Below are 22,668 nucleotides of genomic sequence, written 5' to 3' on the forward strand. Positions count from 1 at the left end.
GATGGAGACACCACATGGGGTCCTGTCAAATGTTTTATTATAATGTACCTATGACCAGGAGAAGAATGAAGATGTAATTTCCTAGTTCCCTGATTTCCAGTACATTGGAAACACTTCAGTTGGGACAACACACACCTCTACAATCAGGGCCGTAGCCAGAAAAAAATTTCGGGAGGGGTTTTGGAAATTTCGGGGGGGGGGGGTTGAACCCCTAGCACATACCCCTCCCCGCTACAAACCTGTCAATATCTGCTTGAGATAGTGCCTGGAGGGACTCTTAATGTTTTGCATCTCATAGACTTAGCATGGGGATTTGGTTAACCAGTTAAAATTCATGAGTAAACGAGATTTTTTTTATAACTTGAAAAATTTCGGGGGGGGGGGTTGAACCCCTAACCGCCCCCCCTCGCTACAGGCCTGTCTACAATAGTAGGTTTGAGGGGAAGGGAGTCACGTTCAGTTGTTCACAAATGTAAAAGTGAACCCCAGCATTTCTGATAAATAGTAAATCCTGCTAAGAACCTCAGAACAGGATGGGAGCCCAACTATACAAAAGGAAATGTTGATGTGCTTCCTAAAATCCACAGTAATTTCATACTGAGTAGGGTCCAACTCAGTGGTTGGGACTGTGCATCTTGCAGAACTCAGGTACACACAAATATCTTTATGTACCTCTCCCACCACCCACCAGGCAAATTCAAGCTACTTTGCCCCAATATGTCACAACATCCCTTAGGGCAGTGGTTCTCAACCTGTAGGTCACCAGATGTTTTGGCCTTCAACTCCTAGAAATCCTAACAGCTGGTAAACTGGCTGGGCTTTCTAGGAGTTGTAGGCCAGAACACCTGGAGACCAACAGGTTGAGAACCACTGCCTTGAGGGTATTGCTGCAATTTTGCCACTCTTTTGGGAGTGGGTGGGGGTAGGATGCTTTGGTCATTTCAGGTTAAGGGTGAGCCTTTTGTATAAATACAAAATGACTGACATTTCAATCATAAAATGGGGGAGGGCGTGTTCACAATTTTTTCAACAACCCCCACAGATGAGATTGGGCAAACATTATTTTTAAAAAAGAGGAGAGTGGCCACCCATGGTTCTCTTGGGAGCAGATACACTTCCTAAGTCTTGAAAATTGCCCATTCCTGCTTTAACCATACTAAAGTAAGCCAAACTGGACATTCTCCTTCAAATACTGTATTTACCTGAGTATGATGTGCCATCAAATGTAAGTGCACCTCAATTCGGTAGGTCCACATGACAAAAATGGATTTGCCCTTGAATTTAATGCACTCAACAATGCAGTCACAGCACATCAGAAAGGCAGGCAGTATGAACGAAGCAATTTGGGAAGGCACGCCCCTCCATGAAGGCAAGACTGCTGAACTCGCACAATTCTCATCTTCAAAACAGAGAGAGGTTTTGAAGGCCACATAAATGAAGCCAGTTGGGAATTGCCTAAGCCTGGACGGAGGCAGCCGAGAGACCCAGAGGGGTCACCAGCTAGGTGCTCCTCCTCCTTCTCCATGGGTCGTAGAGCCCTGAGGCTGCTGCCACCACTGAGAACAGCCTCTTTACACCTCCTGCCTCCCTGTCCCATTTCAGAGGTTCTGGGCTTCTCCAGGCCTTTTACACAAGTGGATTTATTTGTGTGATTCTAATGCCATTAATTCTAATGTGTATGTTTAGCACACAGTCATATTTGTCAAAGTTTTATCACTGTGCACATTGATCTGGCCAAGTGAAGCAATCAAATGATGACCTTAAAGCATTTCAAATAGTATAATCCAAAAGATGGACCTGAATGAGAATGAAGAATAATGTCTCCTGGCCTCTTCTTTCTACATGCATTTTTCTTCGTATTTTAATATAGGTAGCAAAATCATATGAATGTCAGGCTATGATTTGGGGATAGGCTTGACAATGGCATCTGCAAACCAATCCAAAGGTTGCATAAACCTTAGGTATTTAACAAACACATAAATATTCTAATTATACTTTGTAGGGCGTTGGGAACATAAAAGCCACCTTTGGCCTCATCTCACCATTGTTCCAGACAGCTCAGTTTTGTGTTGACTGTCAGAAGCTCCCTTAGAACTGAAAAAGGACCTTTTCTCACACCTATTTGGGGGTACTAGAATTGGACATAGGATCTTTTACATGTTAAGCAAGGACTCTTAAACTAAGCTACTGAGCTTCCCAGCTCCCAGCATTCTTCACCCCTGTCAATGCTGTCTAGTACCCACCTTACCACATTGAGAAATTTCCCAATCTTGGGACACTTCGGCCTCTTTTCAAATATGAAGAGGCACTGACTTCATCACATGAGTTAAACTATTTCTGGATATCATGCATAGCTTTCTATGGTTGAAAAGAGGCAGAAGTGTCCTGAAAGGAGGGAACTCTGGCAACCAACTTCATTACATTAAGGAATTTCCCCCTAGTAGGACACTTCCGCCTCTTTCCATCATTTTCCACAGTTAAAAAGAGGCAGAAATGTCCTGAAAGGAGGGAACTCTCAACATGGGCCAACAATTGTGTCCAGAGCTCCTACCTTTTATCACACTTTACTCTCATCTTTACAACTGAAAAACAAGTGGGATGGGAACTATTAAAGTTTCCCCACCCTGTTTCATTTCCCAACCATCAGCAGTCTCTTGTATCCTCTGGGGTTTGATGCAGAACAATAGGATACCATGGAAACCTGGCTCACTGTCTCTTCTCTCATCTGGGGTTCAATGGAGATTAATAGGACACCATGGAAAGCAATGGTTTGAACTTGACTCACTGTCTCTTGTACCCTATGGGGTTTGGTGCAGAACAATAGGACACCATGGAAAGCAATGGTTTGAACTTGACTCACTGTCTCTTGTACCCTATGGGGTTTGGTGCAGAACAATAGGATGCCATGGAAAGCAATATAGTTATAATCTGGAGTCCTGTCCCTTGTACCCTATGGGGTTTGGGGCAGAACCATAGAATCCAATTAAAGAAGTGGTTTTAAACTGTCAGTCTCCTTTAATGTAAGGGGATTTGGGCAGGGAAACAGATCTCTTGGTTTTTGGATATTGTTGTTTCTTGTGATTAAAAAAAAGTAAAAAATGAATGTATTGCCAGCTCCTAAGTTTCCAGGTGTGAGTATGATGGGGAGGCAGAACTCCAAAGAGGGCAATTCTCTCCCTGAAAGGGACGGTCACCCATGCTTTACCCTCTCAATGTGATGAGGTGGTAGGTTTCATAGGAGCTGTTACCCAGAACCACATGTTATCCATCTCTGTGTTATTCTTTCCCCAACACAATATAGCATAGGAAGAGTTATGTATCAAGAGCAGAGGGAAGGAAATGAAAAAATATCATGTTTTCACTGGTATCAGTGTGATGATTAAGCATCCTGTCTTCATGCTCTCTTTTTTTGGAGTGAAAAGTGCCTTGCTTTGAGTTAAAATGCACACACAGAGGGAAGAAACAGGGGATTCTACTGCTGACTGAAGCAGAGTAAACTTCAGCTGATAAATAACAGGATACTAGTAAGGCAACTGGCAAGGAGGAGCATGAACAGAAGGAAACATGTTTTCTTCATTCAGTGCTGCTATCTTGCTTATGAAACATCATTGTATCTGTCCCTGTTATTTCTTTCCTTGATGACGAATTCATTGTGTAGTTTGAAGCTCAGAACTAGAATCTGTAATAGGATGGGGCAAAATATAGCTTGTGGGCCATAGGTATCCCTCATGGACTTTAGCGAGTCTTCCAGTTTTCCCCAAAGTCCCCCAGTAGACACTACCACTGCTATGAACCAAAATGCTAACTTGTTGCTCCTGTGAGCCTTAGAAATAACAGATTAAATCTAAATGCCTTCCCTAAATCCACAACTCCCCAGAAGGTCTGAACGAGATCAAAAGCACCCAGAAGTTACTTCTAGGTGTGACTTTTAGCTGGTTTAGGGATGCAAAATGATTTGTTGAGCCCAGAAGTGAAAATTGCCCTCGTCCCTGCATTATTTACACTATCTACAGTATAACCATTAGGCTTGTGCAAAACATTTGGAAGTTTTGTAAGTCGTATAAAAATTCATTAAACATGTACTTCCAAAGTGATATCCGACATATGAGCATGGCCTGCACCTACCCAATCCTTTTTTTGTTTTAATTTTGTAATGCTCGGAAGCTTCCCAAAGTCAGTTTCATATTCAGGGCAAGCAGCCAAATTGGCTCCCAGTCCTCTTTACATTAATGGCCTTTTGCCCTCAGAAGTGGTAAAGCAGGGAAAAAGCAAAGTTCACTGGGAAAGAAAGCAAAGAACTGAGAAATGAAATTTAGGAAGGCAAGGAGCCCTATGCCAGAGCATTCAAAAGGCCCTGCCCTAAACTACATGTCCCAGAATTCTGCTCAAATCTGAAAACCCCAATCAGGAGAGGGAGAGATTTGTCCCTCTGTAGCAGCAGTCAGCCAGAGTTCAAAGAAATTGTTGAATCTGCAAAGAGGAGAAGTGATTGATGCTTCAATACTAGTAAGTAAATCTGTGCTGGGTTTGGAGGTTCCTTCTAACTCAATAGGGGAAGCATATTAATTAGTTTAGAGGCTGGGTGTCCATCTATCAGGAGAGTTTTGATGGTACCCTTATGCCTGGAAAAAGGGAGTTGGACTATATGGCCCTTGGGGGTCCTCTCCAACTCTAGTATTCTATGAAAATGTAGAATTGGTTAATATTGGTTTCTGTTGGTTAATATGAGAGATATTCAATGAGATTACTGTTGTGGCTTTTTTTAAAAAAAGTTTTTGTCAAAACTTTTTTTTAAAAAAATCCCTAAAATCAGTAATGTATGAATATTTCTGAAAGTGTCATTGTATAGAAATTTCCAATTGATAGCTCTTGTAGTTTTGTTTTTTTAAAAAACGTTGTTTCCCTAAAACTCCATGGATAAGTGAAGCATTCTAAAACTTGATGGGATAACAGTGGTAAATGTGTTCTACCGTTGTAAGACTTTTCACTCCAAAAGCTGTAAAAATTAGGAGAAAAGGAGCCTCTGAAGTTTCCCCAATTATAGTAATTGTGCGCAATTATTATAATGAAAAAGTAACAAAATGTTGTTACACTCATTATAGTAGCAAAAATTTCACTTTAGAAACACTATCGATTGCACATGCCTAATAACCATACTTATATTTGTATGGAGCTGTTGGCATAATGCTCCAAGGACTGGTCTGGAAGGAAGGAAATTTGTGGAATTTCAAAACTAGTTGATGCGCCTTTTGAAAATTAGGTTGAGAGGAAAACAAACAGGAATGATAGTCTTTTCCCCTGCTAAAATTTGAATGAACCGTGTTGATAAATGCAATAGCGCTGGTACTTCTTTCATCAACAGCAGCAAACAAGGGTTCCTATGTGGTCCACTGAGGCCCCTTCTACACTGCCATATAATCCAGATTATCAAAGCAGATAACAAGGGCTTGAATTACAGAGGTTTCTTCTCTTCTGGATGCTATTATACTTGGTTCTCCTCAGGTTTCTGCTCTTGGAAGTAGGTAAAAGTGTAAACAAACTTGAAGAAGTGACGAGATGCCTCTAGGGGGCAAATGAGGTAAAAGTGGGTATTTGGGGTTCCTGTTGTGCCTTCTTGGTTTGGCTGCTTGATTGCTTCCTCGATATTCCAATGACACTGAGGCTTGCTGTCACTTCCAGCTCTTTCTGGTCCACTCTGTTTCACATTGTCATGTAGTCATTAGCTGAAAACCTGATCCTTCTACATCAGATAACATAGTTGTCATTCCTCTTCACATTTTTCTTATCTAGGGAAGTGAATCCTTACTAATTTTCTTCTCAAAGGAAGATGAGTAATTGTAGCAATTTTCTTCCCACTGCAAGAAAGTTTCCCAAAGACTAGTCACCGCACAAAACTCACCCATGGCATTTTTGCATAGAAAACAGCATCTTCTGTTTTGGCAAAGATTTTCATCATTCCATGATTCTTCTCCTCAGGGATTCTCAACACTTAAGAAACATATTTTTCCACATTTTTTTCAAGTATTATATAAAATGTTTTTCCCATCCCTATTCATACAACTCATTCTTCACTGAAGTGTGGGGGAGTTGCATTGGCTCCCTAGCAAACCTTGGAGGGCTGCACCTACCACTGTACACTGCATGGAAAATTCAAATTCAATTTTTAAAAGCCCAAATACCTCTGAACTCCCCCTAGACTGGAATCACATTTTCCTTTTCCAGATCCAGGAGAATCTGGGGGAACAAAACATGGAGTAACTTTGAACTTACTTCAACTTGTCTTCTTTAAAAAATAGCTCCACCCCACCCACCCACCCACCCCGGAAAAAAATGACATAACCACCTTCATGCCCTACCCCTATCTATATATCTTTTATAGATATGGGTAACAACAATACATAAATAAATTATGAAAATAAAATAAAATAAGGCTACCCTTCTATACTCCAAGACATTCTACCCAGGGCAATTTTGCCATATTTTGTCCTAAACTGTTTTAGGCCCAGGTAATGTAGCTTGGTTTCCTGTTAACTTCTTATTTCAAGTATTCCAGGTTGGCCTTGGCAGTAAGGAATGGTATTATGCTACTGTTTACAGGTAGATCTGTTTTGTGCTAAGCAAATAGCATAGACAATACAGTACTCAATTTTGACAAATGTAATACTTCTTTTTTCTTTTTTTGAAATTCAGAAAACTACACACTGTGGTGCATTAATTTTATAATACACATGTCTCAGTGCTCAATGATGCTTCAGGAGCAATCTATTCCCACGTGTTAGAAATTGCTGTCGGTTGGAATGCAATCCATACAGCAATCAGGCAGGCCAATTTTTAAAAGCCTCCACATTGTATGTAAAGGTAGGATACCATAATGCTGTGCACAAAAGTGATTCCATGGAAGGTCTAATAGGAAATGACTATATTATCTTATTATGGCAGAAAAGGGTGGGAAACCACTCTAGCATTCGCTCAAAGTCAAACAAAGTACAGAAAATTCCTGTGCAAAGTGGGAAACAATTGCAATGTCAGAATTTGCCACTCAACAAAGAAAGAGTACTTTAGCACAAAAAAGAGCTACTGTATTTATCAAAACTTTAAAGCAAAGCTATATTATGTGGAAAATAGCAACCTTCTTCAAGCCTTCTCTAGTAATTTGTTTATTCTCTAGTAATTTGTTTATGATGCTGTGGCTTATTCTTTGTATGTATGTTTTGTTATGCCGCTTTCTTTACTCTATAGTTCCTGAGAAGTCGGAGGAGGGCTGAAGACCACATGCTCTCTTCCTTTCTCTCTCCTTTTGATTATGTGACCTTTTGATAGCTGTTTTGTTATAAGAAAGAAGCTCTGGCCAGATGGCACAGAGAATTATCTCAAACATATCTGAAACTGGACTGATAAATTGTTATACCTGTGTATGCTAAACATATAAAGTTTGTAAACCAAATATGTTATTTTTATCCAAGTCTTCTTCATTTTTGCCTCTTGATTGCATGATATAAAACAATTTGTTTTATGGAAGAGTATCTATTTTTGGGCACTGAAAAACACTTCTAAAGCTCTGCAGTGTTTATGCAGTGGCAAAATCTCTGTTTTCCTAAAAGATCAGTCTAACAACTGAAACCATTGCCTTGCACAATTATATATGGTTGTATACCATGAGAGAAGATTCTACTCTAAAGGGTTTTAGCTCTTCTCTGAAAGGACATGCTTTTCTAAAAGTTATGGTCTCCAAATGGTGTTTTCCAAAAGATTATGATTGCCATTTTCCAAAATATTAAAGTTGGAATGTGGTTGTGTTAGAAAAATACAGTCGAGTGTTTGAACTAGACTGTATGTAAAGAAGTCATCAAGGACCACACCACTACAGATTTTGTTGTAGATCATCTAGTTTGATCAGCTTGGATGATTCCTGTCTTTCATTGGATTGAGATAATTGGAGAAGGAGATCCACTCCTGTACTTCTTGTACACTCATGTATCTGCCCTCCTCGTCCTATTCCATGATGTCGAGCCAGGGCCATAATTTTGAAATGTAAAACCCATCTAGGTTTAATCCCCCGCAAATGTGTTTAGTCTTGCAGCTCTAATCTCCCATCAAAGATGATAATCTCAGTATTTCAGAATTCTGTATCTTTTGCTGCAGTAGACTTGCAGAAATGAAATCATAAGATGCTAATTCCATCACTACAAGTATCTTTCCAGTCAGCATGAGCTCCTGTTTCACATGTCTGCTGTTTATGGTGCTACATACAAATTACTACCTGGTAACATTACTACAGAGCAAAGCATCCAAACACATTTAAGTTCTGATAATTTCTCTAACACATAGCCAGTGCGGTATTTCATATTTCTGCCACCTGTTACGTTGCAGCATAGATCAAACCAATACAAGTGACGTTGTAATTTCAGTTTCAAACTTTTTAAACAAGAATTAGAAGAAATTAACCTGTATTTAGGTATATGGTAATCTGATATCAGATCATCAAAATACTAGAAGTGTGTCAGATTTTTTTTTCCTTGTTGACATATATTCACATTTGCTACCAGATATGAGCTGTAAACATGGTCAACTTTACAAATTTTTCAGACATGTATGAAATTACAGAATCAAAGTTTTTTGGTATGTTCCCACTTTATATATTAGTATATACTGAAAGTTACTGCCAATAAATAATAAATTCTGTAATCTGGTTTAGTGCACTGATATTATATTTCTTCGTGCACCAAATATTCATCTTTCATTTAAAAGCAAAATTAATGTTTTCAGAAGGCTAAAATAGTTTTTTTTAATTACTACACTGTATCTTTTGTATGCTTTTTTTTCAAACTAGTTTATTGAAGCTGTTTTGGCATTGGTTTTCCTTCCTAGAGTTATTGGGCTTGGCTACATGCACATTATCTCATTCACTTCTCAGGTCAGAGGCTGATAAAGGCATGGGACAGGGGAACAAGAGGACATATGTGAAACATAGCTCCCAGGGTGGCTGGAGAGAGCAGGACAAAAAGAAGGGGGGAGGATAAAGTCACTGCTGTAGAAGTAATTGCTCCATCCCTTTTCCGCTGCCCTTGCAACATTGGTCCCAAAGGTTCTGGCCTTGAAAGGGGGGCTTATATAGATCCGGATCCATCAAAGCGCCACCATAAAAGCAGCCATCCCACTTCCTTCCTGCTGCCCTTGACCTCTTTCTGCCACTGTCATCGCCATCCTCCAGCCCAGTTTTCTCCTCATCCCCTTCATTTCACCTGCTCCCTTCATCTGCATGAGACCTGCACACCACTGCCCTTCCTCTTCCTCATTCCCCTCTCAACCCAAATGATTAGAGAGCATCAGAACTTTTAATTCTGAAGGCTAAACTGAATAAGGAGACACCTAACTATCCCAACACACACACAAGGGATAGAGATATCATCATGGGGCTATAGAGTAGAAAAAGAAGGAAGGAGGAGTGGGAGGGGGAGCCCAGCAAGGGAGCCATATACATGCATTCCAATGGGATCGTGGATAGGAGGAAAGATTGACTGGTAAACAAGAAAGACTTTTGGTTGATATGGATGTGCAAAAAACACATATATTCACATGAAAGAAGAAATCCAATAATTATTGCCATGTGACCTAAAATTATCCAATATAGTGTACACAGAGACATGGGAGAAACATCCTTTTGTTTCAAGGGACTTCAGAATAGGTGAACAGTGTGGCTTTTGAGACCGATGTGATTTTGGATTAAAATGGGTGAGTGTAGCATTAATCAAACCAAGGTAGGATACTGAATGCTGAAACTGGGATATAGTCCTTGTATGTAGTCAGCAGCAGAGCATTTTGATTAAGTTTTTTTGGTAGTTAAATTTAATGATTTCTCTTTTTGTAGCTTTAACTTGCTTCTCTTTCTCTTTTTTTCATCCTACTAATATCCAACTTCCAATCCTACTTTCATAATCATTTTCCAGTCCTGTGATGTCTCATGGGCCTTGTAGTCCTGTTCCTAGTACTATTGTGGCAGACGAGGAGGAAAACATGGGATTTCCACCGTTTCAGCCAGAAACGGAGCCCCTGCACCTGGAGGATGTTTGCCCTCAAGAAGTCAGCCAAACAAGCCTTGGGCAGAATTCTCCCCCATTTTCTCGAAAGGACAATTATAATAGAGATAGAGGAGCGAGGGAGGCGAATCGCCGGAGCGCCAGAATTGCAGCCAAACAATTAGCTGATTAAGTCTGCTTCCCTTGGGAAATTCTAAGGAGTCATGCATCTGGACAGAGTTGGGTTTCACTTCTAGTTCTCCAGGGAAAGTGTTCTTCTGGCGGGAAATGAGACCCTATTTAGGGGTTTTGCCGCGAAGGAAACCTTGCGGAGTCAATTCGTCAGCTTGAGGAGTGAGATCGTGTGTAGACTTCGTACTCCAGTTCCCTGTTTCCCGGATCAAGTTTCCAGCCTTGCCTTGTTCCACGGTCTTCTATGGACTCAGTTCTTGTTTCATATTTGCGTTGTTTCAAGTTTGATCTTGCCAAGTTTCAAGTCTTGCCTTGCCTTGCGTTTTAAAGCGGACCTTGCTTCCTAGTCTCAAGCCTTGTTTTCCAGTTTCCTTCAGATTTACCTTAAGCCTCAAAAGACTATGGACAGTTCCCCACACTATTGCTTGCCAAATAGTGTGTGTTTCGGTCAAGTGGATTATAACTTTGGACTTTAATATCACATATTGGACATTGTTTTCCTGGACTATATTTGACCTTTCCTGAAAGGTCTACTTCTGAACTATATTCTTCACTTGTTTTTATTGACTTTATATATTCCTATAATAAAGATATTAGATAGAATCTGGCCTCTGCGCATGGTTATTGGTGTTCTGTAGCCTGGGTCCTGACAGTTTGACTCCGCCACCCTAAGCACCAATTAACCTAGGCCAGGATGTCTACAGGAACCGGGGCGGAAGCCCAACCACTCAGCTACACCATTTCCAAGGATGAATTCGACAGAATCCGTGATACACTCCGTACGCAGGAGGGAGAAATACGGGGCTTGAAAGAACGCGGTGTCCGGCTCCCTGCCCTAGCGCTTCCAACCAAGTTTTCTGGAGAAGCCTCCAAGGTTCATGTTTTCCGTCGCCAGTGCCAGGCGTACATAGAAGCCCGCCAAGCTGAGTTTCCCCAAGAAGAAGTCAAGGTGGCGTGGATTTACAGCCTCCTAGAAGGGCCTGCGGCCAATTGGGCGACGGCGCTATTTGATGCGGGTTCCATGCACCTAAATTCCGCGCACAACTTCCTGAATCACCTTAGAGCGACCTGGGGGATCGAGGACAATGAGGAGGCGGCCGGCCATAAACTCCGGCGCCTCTTCCAAGGGGACAGGCCGTTGTCCCAGTACATAGCCGAGTTCCGGGTGCTGGCTCAGAACACCGGCTGGAACGATATAGCCCTCAGAGGACAGTTTCGTGAGGGTCTCAACATCGAGATGCAGGAAGAAATCTCTAAGGTGGATCCTCCAGATACTCTTGAGAGACTTATTAATCATTGTTTACAAGCCGAAGTCCTGCTAGCCAACAAAAAACAGTGGCTCCGAGGCCAGAGTGGAAGAGCCGGAGTGAAACCTCCCGCTTCCGCCAGTATTCAACCACGTCCAGTGTGGAGACCCTCACCACCAGCCCCAAACCCCAGGGGAAGCGAGGAGGAGCCGATGCAGTTGGGTAATGTGCGCCCCAGACTAGATGTTGCCGAAAAGGCCCGCCGCCAACGTTTAAACCTCTGTTGGTACTGCGGGAATGGGGGGCACTTCGCCAGAGGATGCCCTGCCAAGGGAAAGCCCACCACCCGCCTGGCGGCGGCGTCCTCCACGGAGCCAGAAGCGGCCGTGGCGACTGGAATCAAGCCGGCGGGGGAAGCCAGCGACCGGGCGTAGAGAGGCTCGACAACCCGGTCAAAAACCCCGCTCAAGAGCCACAAACCGGGGTCCTATTTCTCCTGGTGATCACGCTGTGGTCGGTGAAAAAAGGACCCGTCATGATCCATGCCATGATAGACTCAGGGGCAACAAACAATTTCATCGATAGAGAGTATGCCGACTCTCTGGGATTACAATATCACGATTTCAAGAATGCCCGGGTGGTGCAGGCCATAGATGGTCGTCCCCTAAAGACGGGTCCAGTAAGCCAGTGGACTGAACCCACCAGGATGTGGATAAGAGAACACATGGAAGAAATTTCCTTCTTTGTTACCGAGGTTCCCCACTTCCCTGTGATTTTGGGGATTCCATGGCTGACGCTTCACGACCCAAACATCTCCTGGTCCAACAGAGAACTACAGTTTGCCTCCAGATATTGCCAAAACCATTGTCTAGTAGCCAAAGTCTGCCATGCCACAGACACTGAGCCCATCATCACCTTGCCCAAGAAATATTCGGACTTTTGGGATGTTTTCAATGAAAAGGAAGCCGAGAAACTACCCCCACATAGACCCTACGACTGTGCCATTGATTTGGTGGAGGGGGCCCCGATTCCGCGAGGACACCTCTACTCCCTGACTGAACCAGAGCAAGAAGCTCTCAGGGAGTTTATAGAGACAAACCTTCGCAAGGGGTTCATCAGACCCTCTCAGTCCCCAGCTGCTTCCCCAGTGATGTTTGTAAAAAAGAAGTCAGGGAACCTACGCTTGGTTGTGGACTATAGAGCATTGAATAATATCACGAAGCGGAATCGCTATCCCCTGCCTTTGATCTCAGACCTATTAGACCGGCTTCGAGGGGCCAAGGTTTACACCAAGCTGGATCTCCGGGGGGCTTACAATCTAGTTCGCATCAGAGAAGGGGACGAATGGAAAACCGCTTTCCAGACCAAATTCAGATTATTCGAGTCCCTAGTCATGAATTACGGTTTATCCGGAGCTCCCGCAACATTCCAGCATTTTGTCAACGATATCTTCCAGGATTATCTAGATCGGTTCTTGATCATATACTTGGACGATTTTTTGGTGTTTTCTAGATCACAATCGGAGCACGAGAAACACGTCAGAATGGTGCTACAACGATTGTGGGATCATGGACTATATGCCAAGTTAGAAAAATGCGCCTTTGATCTGCAAGAAGTAGACTTCCTGGGGTACCGCGTCTCGCCACTAGGGCTCTCCATGGACCCGGCAAAGGTTTCAGCAGTATTGGAATGGCGGGCGCCAACCAACAAGAAGGAAGTACAGCGCTTCTTGGGGTTCGCAAACTACTACCGCAAATTCATCCCAGACTTCGCTCGCTGGTCTGCCCCAATCACCAGCTGCATCCGTGGGAAACAGCCTTTCCGCTGGACGGAGCAAGCAGAGAAAGGGTTCCAGCAGCTAAAGAAGTTATTCACGACCCAGCCAATTCTTCAGCACCCTGATCCTAAAACCCCTTTTGTTGTACAGGCTGACGCCTCTGATGTGGCAATTGGGGCTATACTCATGCAACCAGTGGGAGAGCATCTTCATCCTTGTGCCTATTATTCCCGTCAACTAACAGCCCCAGAGAGAAATAACACTATTTGGGAGAAAGAACTTTTGGCCATAAAGGCAGCTTTTGAAAATTGGAGGCATTGGTTGGAAGGAGCCAAATTTCCCATTGAGGTTCATACTGACCATCGCAATTTGGAACATCTAAGAACTGCACGAAAGCTAAATCAAAGGCAGCAGCGCTGGGCTTTGTTCTTTGAACGTTTTGACTTCCAGATCCATTATGTGACCCCGGCTCAGACCAAGCAAGCAGATGCTCTATCACGGAAACCAGAGTATGCTGCAGGGCGCAAAGAGACCTCCGAGTCCCGATTGCTGCAGCCCGAAAACTTTGCCACGCTCACAGTGGGAAACACCAAATCCACTCCAGCTGAACCAACTCCCTCTAACCCAGAATCCCTTTGCTCTCAAGAAATTAGAGCCAGTCAACAGACAGATGCCTGGGCTCAAGAACAGATTCGCCAAGGACTACGTTTCCCATTTTCACTGAAAGATGGCCTGCTATGCTACAGGAACCATGTTTACATCCCTCCGGGCCCCGGCAGAGAAAAGGCACTTCGTCTGTGTCATGACAGCAAGCCAGCAGGGCATTTCGGACTATTTAAAACCATGCACTTGATCCTGCGAGACTTCTGGTGGCCCAAGATCCGCAAGGATGTGGAGAAATATGTCAATACCTGCCCTGTATGTCAGCGCTCCAAGACAAGAAGGGAGAAGCCCTCAGGGCTACTTCATCCCCTTCCCACTCCTTCTCGTCCATGGGAGATAATTTCCGCGGATTTTATCACTGACTTACCACCCTCCCTTGGATTCACCACGATTCTAGTAGTGGTGGACCTTTTTACCAAATTGGCCCATTTCGTTCCCTGTGATGGCCTTCCCACGGCCAAAGAGACTGCAGATTTATTCCTTCAACATATCTTCCGCCTACATGGGTTGCCCAAGAGTTTGGTCACTGACCGTGGATCTCAATTCACCTCTCGGTTCTGGAAGGCACTGCAGCAGCTATTGAGCATAGACTCTCGTTTATCTTCAGCTCACCATTCCACAAACGGATGGGCAAACGGAGCGCACCAATGCCACTTTGGAACAATACCTTTGCTGTTATGTAAATTATCAACAGGACAATTGGGCTTCCCTATTACCTCTGTCAGAGTTTGCCTACAACAACGGTGTCCAGGCTTCAACTAAGGAAACCCCGTTCTTTGCAAACTACGGTTTCCATCCACGTTTCTTTCCTTCTGTCATTGAAACCTCAGAAGTTCCCGCAGCGGAGGACTGGCTGCAGGAACTCACAGCAGTGCAAGAACTCTTGCATCAGCAACTGGATCAAGCCAAGGAGGACTATAAACGCCACGCTGATGGTCATGGCCAGCCGGGCCCCGAGATCAAGGTAGGAGATTGGGTTCTATTGTCCACTCGCTTTTTGCCCTCCCACCGTCCCTGCCGGAAGCTAGATGCCCGTTTCATTGGTCCCTACCCAGTGGTGGCACAACTTAACCCCGTGACTTTCAAACTCCAACTTCCGCGCTCCATGCGCATTCATCCAGTGTTTCATCGTTCCCTGCTCCTTCCAGCGGATGGTGTACGCCCTGATGCGAACGGGCCGGCCCCCACCCCTGTTTTGGTGGACGGGGAGGAGGAATTCGAGGTTCAGGACATTTTGGATTCTCGCTTTCATCGCCGCCGCCTTCAGTATCTCATTGACTGGGTGGGTTTTGGCCCCGAAGAACGCTCTTGGGAAGACGCTTCCACAGTTCATGCCCCCGACTTAGTCCGCCGCTACCATCAGGCCTATCCTGCCAAGCCGCGGCCCCGCGCCCTGCGGAGAGGGCCCATGTTGGAGAGGGGCCTTGAGGAGGGGGATAGTGTGATGTCTCATGGGCCTTGTAGTCCTGTTCCTAGTACTATTGTGGCAGACGAGGAGGAAAACATGGGATTTCCACCGTTTCAGCCAGAAACGGAGCCCCTGCACCTGGAGGATGTTTGCCCTCAAGAAGTCAGCCAAACAAGCCTTGGGCAGAATTCTTCCCCGTTTTCTCGAAAGGACAATTATAATAGAGATAGAGGAGCGAGGGAGGCGAATCGCCGGAGCGCCAGAATCGCAGCCAAACAATTAGCTGATTAAGTCTGCTTCCCTTGGGAAATTCTAAGGAGTCATGCATCTGGACAGAGTTGGGTTTCACTTCTAGTTCTCCAGGGAAAGTGTTCTTCTGGCGGGAAATGAGACCCTATTTAGGGGTTTTGCCGCGAAGGAAACCTTGCGGAGTCAATTCGTCAGCTTGAGGAGTGAGATCGTGTGTAGACTTCGTACTCCAGTTCCCTGTTTCCCGGATCAAGTTTCCAGCCTTGCCTTGTTCCACGGTCTTCTATGGACTCAGTTCTTGTTTCATGTTTGCCTTGTTTCAAGTTTGATCTTGCCAAGTTTCAAGTCTTGCCTTGCCTTGCGTTTTAAAGCGGACCTTGCTTCCTAGTCTCAAGCCTTGTTTTCCAGTTTCCTTCGGATTTACCTTAAGCCTCAAAAGACTATGGACAGTTCCCCACACTATTGCTTGCCAAATAGTGTGTGTTTCGGTCAAGTGGATTATAACTTTGGACTTTAATATCACATATTGGACATTGTTTTCCTGGACTATATTTGACCTTTCCTGAAAGGTCTACTTCTGAACTATATTCTTCACTTGTTTTTATTGACTTTATATATTCCTATAATAAAGATATTAGATAGAATCTGGCCTCTGCGCATGGTTATTGGTGTTCTGTAGCCTGGGTCCTGACAAGTCCAATCTTATTGTTCCTCAAGCTTTATAACAGTTTTGTGGTACCACAGTAAAGGTAAAGGTTTCCCCTTGGCATTAAGTCTAGTCGAGGCTGGTGCTCATCTCAGTTTCTAAGCTGAAGAGCTGGCGTTGTCTGTAGACACCTCCTAGGTCATGTGGCCAGCATGAATATTTGGAGCACCGTTACATTCCCAATGCAAGCCAAGGGGAAGTGTGAACATTCAGATTGCTACATTTGATTCAGACTGGATTCAAATTGGTCAAGACAAAATCAGAACAGGATTGCGTTGTTAGATCAGGTCATCAATGAAATGTGGAACACTTGCATAGCCCCAGTAAATATTGCCTTATGATTGCTACGGAAATTAGAAGAAACATAGCAAAATAAGTTGTTTCATTTTTCTATTTTCAGACACAGTTTAAAAACTGCAGGAAGAGAATTCAGATCACATTCTTTAAAACAGTTATACACAAATAATGGGTGAGTATGAGAGAAAAAGAAATCTTGTCAATTGTTCTTTCTAGAAAACTATGACACATTCATTATTAGTAAAACTGTTCCGCAAAATTGTTATGCATATATATATATATATATATAGAGAGAGAGAGAGAGAGAGAGAGAGAGAGAGAGAGAAAGAGAGTACAATTTCCATAATTCGCTTCTTATGTTATGATTGAGCCTCATGGCTCTGTTATGTATGTATGTCTAGACTGCTGAATTTATAGTGGACAATTATTTCCAGACACTTATCATTTTGATCATGTATTTCCTTTCCATCCACACACCTTACTGTACTTTTAGCCCAAAAGCCAGGCATCTATGACTTATGAGCTGCTTTATATCTACTTTGGACATAGTGACACACCCTTCATTCAATCAATCCATCAATAATATTTTAATGGATATCATACCTGACTTTTGCCTGCACAGCCCTACTATTTAATGGAAATTTGGGTCTCAGTTGCTGGTGAATGCAATGTGATAGTGGGAAAGCTGAGGAGATTGTCAATAGTTGAGAAAAAATATCAAGATGCATGTACAAATAACACTAAGCAGGATAAGAGTACAGACAAATAACAAAAGTTATTAATTAATACAAATACGTCAGGAGAGACTGCATCAGTGTGCTTTGGCCTGAGCCTATTGAGAAGAGAAAGACTGTGTCCCATCCTCTCCTCTCTCTGCTGCTGAGTTCATTGAGTACAAACTACTCTTTGAGCTCGGTTTACAGGAATTTCAGCAGGGCTATCAAAATTATTTTTAAAGTATTTATTGATGGATTTTAACATAAATTTGTTTTAATACTTTTATGTCTTGATCATTTGTTATTCTTCCACACCTTGGGAACATGCATGAAAAAAATCAAGGCATTTCAAAAGCAGGGAAAAAGTGGAACAACAGGATTAATTGGGCTTGTCCCTGTCAAATTGAGACATTTGGAGGGTATGCACTACTGTTTGGCTTACAGCTAGATTTTTCTGAACTGTATTTTGAAGACTAGTAAATATATATCATGCTTTTGTCTCTTCCTATAAATGAGTCTCTATGAAAGCTATTAGTCCAGTGCCATGTGGATATGCTGTTAGGGGTATTTCCAGAATTCTATGTATTCTTGCTTGGAAGTAGACATCATAATTCCCATGGAATAAGATGGAAATGCCTTTACCTCTGTTTGTGTATTGTCTGTCCCTGTTAATTGTATAATGGCATTAAATGCTTGCCGTATGTGTGTTCTGTAATCCGCCCTGAGTCCCCTCGGGGAGATAGAGCAGAATATAAATCAAGTATGTTTATTATTATTATTATTATTATTATTATTATTATTATTATTATTATTATTATTACATTGTATGCCTTCAAATTATTTCTGACCTATGGTGACTATAAATGGAACTTAACACATAATTTTCTTGGCAGGATTTATTCAGAGAAAGTTCCGCATGGCCTTCCTCTGAAGACTGGAGAAAGTTGCTTGCCCAAAGTCATGCAATAATTTCCACAGCCAAACAGGTTTTTGAACCCTGGTCTCCAGAGTCCTAGTCCTACATCCAAACTTCACCAGTATGCTGGCTGCCACTAGAACTTTCTTGCAGGAAATGTGTATCACATTGTTGGATTAGTTATGTCTGGCATGCTGTACTCCTGAAATTCTTGAAAACCATGTCTCCTCCTGAATAATTATCTAATCACTGTGAATGTAAACTTGGAAGCAAGTTCTGCTTTGTTTAGTGGTGCTCATTCCTCCAGCTTCTTTCACACAGCTGAATAAAATCCCACATTTTCTTCTTTGAACTGGAATATATGGCAGTTCAAACCCAGTTCAAAGCAGATATTGTGGGATTTTCTGCCTTGATATTCTGAGTTATATGCCTGTGTGGAAGGGCCCTCTGTTAATTTTGTCAAGACAGATTTTTAAAATCTCATGTGTGTTTGAGCTTTTTTTAAAAAAACCAATTTGCCAGTCATGGGATAAAGCAGAGGAAGAGAACCTTTTGTCTTCCAAATATTTTGGAGAGGACAACTATGACAACCATAACTGTCGCCCCTTTTGGAAACTCAACTGACACTGTTAAATTGGCCAATTGTTTAATGTGCTTTTAGAATTTTAAAATTATTTTTGTTATTTTAAACTTTAATTTAAAATATTTTGATTTCATGATTTAGATCAGCATGTAAATATTTGAGTTTGTTTGTTTGTTTTTAAATTACATGGTCCTTTCCAAAGGGCTGTGTTGTCTGGCATTTCTGGGACAAGAACATAAAAACCTGTGAAGGCAAAAGCTCTTTTCTCTTTGTCCAGAGAAGATAATCTAGGTCATTCAGGAGTCTACTTGTTTGTTATTGTTGTTGTTTTGAAAATAATAAAACTGTTGTGATATTACTTTCAATGATAGAGAAAGAAAACCTGAGGGCAGGTATCAATTCTGAGGTTTTGGTTGGCCTGGACAGAAAGTAAGATTAGTAAATGAAATACTTTCCTTCCTACAAAATATCATCAGTGGACAGACACTAGTATTCTACTATGATGTACAAAGACAGACTTTCGTTCATTATTTCTGGAGTAACATACCAGCCTTACATTTCTGAGCATGTCTCCATGCTTTGATACCTTTAATTAAGTCTTCAATGTCACCCTTGTAAAGTCTTTAATTGACCACAGATGGAGCTAACACAGCAGAAGCTGAAAGCCTACAATAGTGCCAAGGCAAATTATCTTGCTCCAGAATTCTCCAACCAAATAAGATGGTGCTCTTAGAATGAGAATATATCTGTTGCCGTTGTTGTTTGGACTATTTCTATTCAAAATGCAATTGCAGTTAGTCAACTGCATCATCCCTCTGCCTCTCCCTGTAGCAAAATATAGGGTGATAGAGAGGGAGATTGTGCAGCCGAGTTACTTGCCTCATCTCTCCCATTCGCTGCTTTTTAATGATGACTGCAGCCGATGGATTGGAGTGTGGGAAGGAAGACACAGAGCTGCACAGGAACATCCCTTACCAGTACAACAGCATCAGCTGTAAGTCACCCCGAGTGTGTAAGCCATCCCGAACCTCTTTTGGAAGAAGGGGAAGGATACAAATAAAGTATTATTATTATTATTATTATTATTATTATTATTATTATTATTATTAATCCTACCCATCAGGTTGCTCTTCACATGTTCTGCATTACTACTTACACAAACCTTGACAATCATAGCCACTTGGGGGTGGTAGTACAAAACATCTGATCCTAAATATGATAGTTTTGACTACAGTAGATCAATTGAATCAGGACTTACATAGGGGTTGACTTTGAAGATGGCTCAGAAACTGCAGTTAGTGCAAACGTCGGCAGCCAGATTACTAACTGGAGCTGGTTATAAGGAGTGCACTATGCCCCTATTAAAGCAGCTCCACAGGCTGCTGATAAGTTTCCGGACCCAATTCAAAGTGCAGATTGTTACCTATAAAGCCCTTTATGCTTCGAGTCCAAACTATCTCTGTCTATGAACCGGCATGGGCTTTAAGATCTACCGGGGAGGCCCTTCTCTCAGTTCCACCTCAAGTGCAGTTGGTGGGGATGAGAGAGAAGGCCTTCTCAGTGGTGGCCCCCCGGCTCTGGAATGCCATCCCAAGGGAGATCAGGCTAGCCCCTCTCCTCCAACCTTCGGTACACAAAGACCTGGCTTTTCCAACAAGTCTTTGATCATGTTTAGACTCTCTTATAATACATATGAGAACCATTAGACTCGTTTTTAGCACTTTACAATTCTGAGATCAAATACTGTTGTTTTATCTACAGCAATTGCTGTATTTTATTGTTTTTACCAGGTGGTACTGTGAATTTATGATGTTGTGTTGACTGTTTATTGCCTATGTTTTGTTTTGTGCTTGTATTTTGTGTCACACCTTGAGTGTTTTGTGAGCCGCCCGAGTCCCTCTGGGAGGTGGTGGCGGGATATAAATAAAGTTATTATTATTTTATTATGACACAGCAAATAAGATAGATATGCTGGATTTCGTATCACAAAATCACAAATTGAACACTTCCCAAGTGTCTAGGACTGTGTGATGTATTTTCGGATGATGCGTGCAGATCCCAGTAGGGTGGCCTTTTGCAGTTGGCAGATAGTGATTTTATCAATGTCTATTGTTTCCAAATGCCGGCTGAGATCTTTTGGCATGGCACCCAATGTGCCCATCACCACCGGGACCACCTGCACTGGTTTCTGCCAGAGTCTTTGAAGTTCAATCTTGAGGTCCTGATAGCGGCTGAGTTTTTCCTGTTGTTTTTCGTCAATGCGACTGTCACCTGGGATGGCAACATCAATGATCCAAACCTTTTTCTTTTCCACAACTGTGATGTCTGGTGTGTTGTGTTGCAGAACTTTGTCAGTCTGGATTTGGAAGTCCCACAGTATCTTTGCGTGCTCATTTTCCAATACTTTTGCAGGTTTGTGATCCCACCAGTTCTTTGCTGCTGGGAGGTGGTACTTGAGGCATAAGTTCCAATGGATCATTTGGGCCACAGGCCTTCTGTCTCCTTCTTCAGTGTCCCATTTGTGAGCCAGAGCCAGGTCTTCTCCTTATCAGCTTTTCCTTCAATTTTGTCAAGGAACTTTCCATGCAATGTTTTGTTGTGCCAGCTGTCAGCTCTAGTTTGTAGTGAGGTTTTCTTGTACTGGTTTTTTGTCTGCTGTGCTTTGAGGAGTTTCTGATTTTTGACTTCAATCAAAGCAGGTTCTTCACTTTGCTTTACATATTTTTCCAGGGCATGTTCTTCTTCTTTGACTGCTTGTTTTACTTGTAAGAATTCTCTGCCCCCTGATCTTCTAGGCAGATAGAGCCGATCAACATCACTGCGAGAGTGCAGTGAATTATGAATGGTCATGAGTTTTCTTGTTTTTCTGTCCAAATTGTCCAGTTCCGCCTGTGTCCAATTTATAATGCCAACAATATATCTTATGACAGGTATGGCCCAGGTGTTTATGGCCTTGATTATTATTATTATTATTATTATTATTATTATTATTATTATTATTATTATTATTACCACTAAGGATTCACCCACACCTCAGAATTAATGTAGTCTGGCACCAGTTTAACTGACATGATTCTATGCTATGGAATATATAGTTTGGTGAGGTACCAGCACTCTTTGGCAGAGAAGGATAAAGATTTTCTAAAACTAGAAATTACATGATGCCCTAGCACTGAGCCATAGCAGTTAGTGATGTCAAACTGAATTAATTCTATGGTGTAGATCAATGGTTCCCAAACCTATTTGGCCTACCGCCCCCTTTCCAAAAAAGATATTACTCAGCACTCCCTGGAAAGGGGGCGTGGCTTAGAGGGGTGGGCGTGGCTCCTGCTCAAGAGGGCGGGGCTGAGTCTCTCCCCTAATCCAAGATGCAGGGCTGGGAGGGGGGAGGGGGGCAGGGCCACAAATGGATGGCCAGGACTGGGATGGGCGGGGTTACGAGCTCTGAGGCAGGGCTGAGCTTCTATCCCTGTCCTGCAGCGCCTGCCAGGACACAGGGGGTGGGGCTAGAGGAGGGGGTGGGGCCTCTTCCCAAGTGTCTTACCGCCCCCCTGGATCGCTGCAGCGCCCACCAGGGGGTGGTAGGGCCCACTTTGGGAATCACTGGCATAGATAGAAGATGGACCCTTAGTCATCCCTGCACGAGACAAACAATTGGATTTAGCCACAGAGGGCATTAGATCAGGAACGTCTACTCACTGTCAGATGGCTGAGAGATAGTCTTGACATTATTACCACTCATGCTAAGTGCTAAACCAGAGAAAATGAGTGCTATGTACTATGTATCATTCCTGCCTCTTCCCAGCACATCTGCTGCCAAGTATTCATGTGCACAAGTGGAATCTAAATTCTGTTTTTCTCCCTGGTTGCTGCATATCATAAACTAACAATCTGTAAT

Source organism: Anolis carolinensis, chromosome 2 (assembly GCF_035594765.1).
Source record: "Anolis carolinensis isolate JA03-04 chromosome 2, rAnoCar3.1.pri, whole genome shotgun sequence".
NCBI classification, from domain to species: domain Eukaryota; kingdom Metazoa; phylum Chordata; class Lepidosauria; order Squamata; family Dactyloidae; genus Anolis; species Anolis carolinensis.